This window comes from Convolutriloba macropyga, unplaced genomic scaffold (genome assembly GCF_964194025.1).
Source record: "Convolutriloba macropyga unplaced genomic scaffold, txConMacr16.3 SCAFFOLD_3414, whole genome shotgun sequence".
Classification (NCBI taxonomy): Eukaryota; Metazoa; Xenacoelomorpha; order Acoela; family Convolutidae; genus Convolutriloba; species Convolutriloba macropyga.
The window spans coordinates 12,501-18,789 of NW_027452331.1; the positions used below are offsets into that span (position 1 = coordinate 12,501).

Sequence of the window (6,289 nt, forward strand, 5' to 3'; positions counted from 1 at the left end):
GACCTGGCTACTAGTTACACTCCTTGTACTTATTGCAAAATGACCACAAATTTCAACAGCTTTCACATGTTGCTGTTTCGGCTTTCGCTTACTACAGTCAACATAATACTCGTTGCAAAATAAGTGCTCGGCATCTGCAATTTTCCAAAGACGAAGTTTCGCCAGTTCAATTTTCGCTCGCCAATTATGGCTACTAATTCACACGGTACTGAGCTCAACAACATTAAATTTGTTCAGCAAGACTTTCACATGTTGATGTTTTGGCTTTCGCCTACTAGAAGCAACATAATACTCGTCTTGTTAGCTCATTCAATGAGAATAGCTTTTCCCGTTGAGAATTTTTGCCTTCAATTGGCGTTGTAGTGAGTTTGGCTACTCAGATCACCAAATACTTGTGACAATTCGAACCAGAAATGTTTTCAATTTTCACATGCTGATGTTTCGGATTCAACCTACTAGAAGCAGCATAATACTTGTATTCAACAATTTCTGTATCAAATCCCAGTTTTCTCTGGTGCATCTTTGCCAAACTATTCCAAACTGCCTGAGTCTGAATACCAATTACAGGTACTAGTAAATGCACGTTACTAAGGACTATATAGTTCTAGGTTACTGTACACAACGACGTTCACATGTTGATGTTTCAGCTGCCGCTTACTAGAAACAACATAATACTTATCGTGCATACCTTTCCATAACTTGTCCTTTTCAGATGCATTAGTTTCCCTTTGTCTTGGCTTCTACAGTCAGACTGGCTACTAGTAACAGCACAGTACTAATCACATATCGTTCTACAGTTTGCAGACAACTTTCACATGTTGATGTTTCAGCTTTCGCCTACTAGAAACAACATAATACTCGCTGTATACATTTGTAGTTCTCTATGTAACTTTCATGTGAAGAAGTTTCGCCAGTCTTTTTGACTGTCTCAAATCTGAGTCATGCTTAGGCTACTAGTTGCTTCATAGTACTTATCGCCTCGAGATCATTGAACAAAACTTGATTTTCACATGTTGCTGTTTCAGCTTCCGCTTACTAGAAACAACATAATACTAGTCTCATTAAGTTCCGTCTCTTTGCAATTTTCTTATGAAGAAAATTCGCCATCACAATGACTCCAGCAGTTCTTGATCAAGGAATGCAATCATTGATCAGAATGCTATTATTTGAATCGGTTCTGCTTTAAGTGTTCCAATTTTATTGGAAGCACCAACAATAGAACATCAATGTGTTCAATCGAGAGTTATATAACCCTGAATCGGACGCAGTCAACAGCCGAAGCCGAGACCGCCTTTTGCGTTAGAGAGGTCGGTAAACAAATCTTGCGATTCATACCGAATTAACACATATAGCTGTGCTCCTCTTCGTAAAGCGAGCCAAGTGATCCCCTGTTGAAGGATGTATTTGGACCAATCTAGTAGCATTTGGTTTCCAACAAGCTCTCCCAAGTTAGCTTACTTATTGGGCTTTTCAACCAATTCGGTTGGCTACAAGCATCATCAAAGTACTAGCCACAGTTTGATCGCAAAATTCTACGACTTTCACATGTTGATGTTTCGGCTTGCGCAAGCTTTAGTTAGATTCTCGTACTTTCTCTTGGCCTCTCTAGGAGGACCAGACAGACCTCTCGGTCTATCGTTTAGCTTCAGTCCTGCTTGATCTAGCTTTCCCAAGGCTCGATCTAGCTCTATTCGCCCTGCTAGAGGGCTCTCTAAGACCCCTCGGTCTTAGTGTTAGCTCCGGTACAGCTCGGTCGTGCTTGCTGAAGGCCCGATCAAGCTTTAGTTAGCTTCTCGTACTTTCTCTTGGCCTCTCTAGGAGGACCAGACAGACCTCTCGGTCTATCGTTTAGCTTCAGTCCTGCTCGATCTAGCTTTCCCAAGGCTCGATCTAGATCTATTCGCCCTGCTAGAGGGCTCTCTAAGACCCCTCGGTCTTAGTGTTAGCTCCGGTACAGCTCGGTCGTGCTTGCTGAAGGCCTGATCAAGCTTTAGTTAGCTTCTCGTACTTTCTCTTGGCCTCTCTAGGAGGACCAGACAGACCTTTCGGTCTCTTGCTTAGCTTCAGTCCTGCTCGATCTAGCTTTCCCAAGGCTCGATCTAGCTCTATTCGCCCCGCTAGAGGGCTCTCTAAGACCCCTCGGTCTTAGTGTTAACTCCTGTAATGCCTAACCAAGCTTACTACAGGCCTTGGTCGGGTCTTTATCGGTCACCGATTAGTAACAGACCGATCATGGGGCCTTCCACCCTATCCGGGTTGAGGTCTTTAGTCCAGCCATATTTTGACAAGACACCTCCCCCTAATAATGCCCCACACATAGAAATACTGTCCATGCAGTATTTAACTTGTGTTTTTTCTAAAATTTGATTTTCACTTTTTGGAGGTTCATTTGCTCCTCTGACACTCTTTCAGCTTCAATCTTACTCGATCTAGCTTTCCCAAGGCTCGATCTAGCTCTATTCGCCCCACCAGAGGGCTCTCTAAGACACTTCGGTCTTAGTGTTAGCTCCGGTCTTGCTCAATCGTGCTTGCTGAAGGCGCGATCAAGCTTTAGTTAGCTTCTCGTACTTTCTCTTGGCCTCTCTAGGAGGACCAGACAGACCTCTCGGTCTATCGTTTAGCTTCAGTCCTGCTCGATCTAGCTTTCCCAAGGCTCGATCTAGCTCTATTCGCCCCGCTAGAGGGCTCTCTAAGACCCCTCGGTCTTAGTGTTAGCTCCGGTACAGCTCGGTCGTGCTTGCTGAAGGCCCGATCAAGCTTTAGTTGGCTTCTCGTACTTTCTCTTGGCCTCTCTAGGAGGACCAGACAGACCTCTCGGTCTCTTGCTTAGCTTCAGTCCTGCTCGATCTAGCTTGCCCAAGGCTTGATCAAGCTCTATTCGCCCCGCTAGAGGGCTCTCTAAGACCCCTCGGTCTTAGTGTTAGCTCCGGTACAGCTCGGTCGTGCTTGCTGAAGGCCCGATCAAGCTTTAGTTAGCTTCTCGTTTTTTCTCTTGGCCTCTCTAGGAGGACCAGACAGACCTCTCGGTCTATCGTTTAGCTTCAGTCCTGCTCGATCTAGCTTTCCCAAGGCTCGATCTAGCTCTATTCGCCCCGCTAGAGGGCTCTCTAAGACCCCTCGGTCTTAGTGTTAGCTCCGGTACAGCTCGGTCGTGCTTGCTGAAGGCCCGATCAAGCCTTAGTTGGCTTCTCGTACTTTCTCTTGGCCTCTCTAGGAGGACCAGACAGACCTCTCGGTCTATCCTTTAGCTTCAGTCCTGCTCGATCTAGCTTTCCCAAGGCTCGATCTAGCTCTATTCGCCCCGCTAGAGGGCTCTCTAAGACCCCTCGGTCTTAGTGTTATCTCCTGTAATGCCTAACCAAGCTTACTACAGGCCTTGGTCAGGTCTTTATCGGTCACCGATTAGTAACAGACCGATCATAGGGCCTTCCACCCTATCTGGGTTGAGGTCTTTAGTCCAGCCATATTTTGACAAGACACCTCCCCCTAATAATGCCCCACACATAGAATTACTGTTTATGCAGCTTTTCACTTGTGAAATTTTTAATTTTCGCAATTATTATAGAATAAGTGTTTGCGCAGCTTTTCATAGGTCGAGCTCTAGCTAGCTAGCTCAAGCTAGCTAGCTAGCTCAAGCTCAAGCTATCTAGCTCAAGCTCAAGCCAGCTAGCTCAAGCTCAAGCTAGCTAGCTAGCTCAAGCTCAAGCTAGCTAGCTAGCTCAAGCTCAAGCTAGCTAGCTCAAGCTCAAGCTAGCTAGCTCAAGCTCAAGCTAGCTAGCTAGCTCAAGCTCAAGCTCAAGCTAGCTAGCTCAAGCTCAAGCTCAAGCTAGCTAGCTAGCTCAAGCTCAAGCTAGCTAGCTAGCTCAAGCTCAAGCTAGCTAGCTAGCTCAAGCTCAAGCTAGCTAGCTCAAGCTCAAGCTCAAGCTCAAGCTAGCTAGCTAGCTCAAGCTAGCTAGCTAGCTCAAGCTCAAGCTAGCTAGCTAGCTCAAGTTCAAGCTAGCTAGCTAGCTCAAGCTCAAGCTAGCTAGCTAGCTCAAGCTCAAGCTAGCTAGCTCAAGCTCAAGCTAGCTAGCTCAAGCTCAAGCTAGCTAGCTAGCTCAAGCTCAAGCTCAAGCTAGCTAGCTCAAGCTCAAGCTCAAGCTAGCTAGCTAGCTCAAGCTCAAGCTAGCTAGCTAAGCTCAAGCTCAAGCTAGCTAGCTAGCTCAAGCTCAAGCTAGCTAGCTCAAGCTCAAGCTAGCTAGCTCAAGCTCAAGCTAGCTAGCTAGCTCAAGCTCAAGCTCAAGCTAGCTAGCTCAAGCTCAAGCTCAAGCTAGCTAGCTAGCTCAAGCTCAAGCTAGCTAGCTAGCTCAAGCTCAAGCTAGCTAGCTAGCTCAAGTTCAAGCTAGCTAGCTAGGTCAAGCTCAAGCTAGCTAGCTCAAGCTCAAGCTAGCTAGCTCAAGCTCAAGCCTAGCTAGCTCAAGCTCAAGCTCAAGCAAGCTAGCTAGCTAGCTCAAGCTCAAGCTCAAGCTAGCTAGCTCAAGCTCAAGCTCAAGCTAGCTAGCTAGCTCAAGCTCAAGCTGGCTAGCTAGCTCAAGCTCAAGCTAGCTAGCTAGCTCAAGCTCAAGCTAGCTAGCTCAAGCTCAAGCTCAAGCTCAAGCTAGCTAGCTAGCTCAAGCTAGCTAGCTAGCTCAAGCTCAAGCTAGCTAGCTAGCTCAAGTTCAAGCTAGCTAGCTAGCTCAAGCTCAAGCTAGCTAGCTAGCTCAAGCTCAAGCTAGCTAGCTCAAGCTCAAGCTAGCTAGCTCAAGCTCAAGCTAGCTAGCTAGCTCAAGCTCAAGCTCAAGCTAGCTAGCTCAAGCTCAAGCTCAAGCTAGCTAGCTAGCTCAAGCTCAAGCTAGCTAGCTAGCTCAAGCTCAAGCTAGCTAGCTAGCTCAAGTTCAAGCTAGCTAGCTAGCTCAAGCTCAAGCTAGCTAGCTCAAGCTCAAGCTAGCTAGCTCAAACTCAAGCTAGCTAGCTAGCTCAAGTTCAAGCTAGCTAGCTAGCTCAAGCTCAAGCTAGCTAGCTAGCTCAAGCTCAAGCTAGCTAGCTCAAGCTCAAGCTAGCTAGCTCAAGCTCCAGCTAGCTAGCTAGCTCAAGCTCAAGCTCAAGCTAGCTAGCTCAAGCTCAAGCTCAAGCTAGCTAGCTAGCTCAAGCTCAAGCTAGCTAGCTAGCTCAAGCTCAAGCTAGCTAGCTAGCTCAAGTTCAAGCTAGCTAGCTAGCTCAAGCTCAAGCTAGCTAGCTCAAGCTCAAGCTAGCTAGCTCAAGCTCAAGCCAGCTAGCTCAAGCTCAAGCTCAAGCTAGCTAGCTAGCTCAAGCACAAGCTTGCTAGCTAGCTCAAGCTCAAGCTAGCTAGCTCAAGCTCAAGCTAGCTAGCTCAAGCTCAAGCTAGCTAGCTCAAGCTCAAGCTCAAGCTAGCTAGCTAGCTCAAGCACAAGCTTGCTAGCTAGCTCAAGCTCAAGCTAGCTAGCTCAAGCTCAAGCTAGATAGCTCAAGCTCAAGCTAGCTAGCTAGCTCAAGCTCAAGCTCAAGCTAGCTAGCTCAAGCTCAAGCTCAAGCTAGCTAGCTAGCTCAAGCTCAAGCTAGCTAGCTAGCTCAAGCTCAAGCTAGCTAGCTAGCTCAAGCTCAAGCTAGCTAGCTCAAGCTCAAGCTCAAGCTAGCTAGCTAGCTCAAGCTAGCTAGCTAGCTCAAGCTCAAGCTAGCTAGCTAGCTCAAGCTCAAGCTAGCTAGCTAGCTCAAGCTCAAGCTAGCTAGCTAGCTCAAGCTCAAGCTAGCTAGCTCAAGCTCAAGCTAGCTAGCTCAAGCTCAAGCTAGCTAGCTAGCTCAAGCTCAAGCTCAAGCTAGCTAGCTCAAGCTCAAGCTCAAGCTAGCTAGCTAGCTCAAGCTCAAGCTAGCTAGCTAGCTCAAGCTCAAGCTAGCTAGCTAGCTCAAGTTCAAGCTAGCTAGCTAGCTCAAGCTCAAGCTAGCTAGCTCAAGCTCAAGCTAGCTAGCTCAAGCTCAAGCCAGCTAGCTAGCTCAAGCTCAAGCTAGCTAGCTAGCTCAAGCACAAGCTAGCTAGCTAGCTCAAGCTCAAGCTAGCTAGCTCAAGCTCAAGCTAGCTAGCTCAAGCTCAAGCTAGCTAGCTAGCTCAAGCTCAAGCTCAAGCTAGCTAGCTCAAGCTCAAGCTCAAGCTAGCTAGCTAGCTCAAGCTCAAGCTAGCTAGCTAGCTCAAGCTCAAGCTCAAGCTAGCTAGCTCAAGCTCAAGCTCAAGCTAGCTAGCTAGCTCAAGCTCAAGCTA

At 47.3% G+C, this 6,289-nt stretch overlaps 1 pseudogene; it reads right to left on the minus strand.

Annotated features, from left to right (window-relative positions):
• Positions 1 to 1,248: 1,248 nt before the first annotated feature.
• LOC142357389 (5.8S ribosomal RNA) lies at positions 1,249 to 1,400 on the minus strand (annotated as a pseudogene).
• Positions 1,401 to 6,289: the final 4,889 nt, after the last annotated feature.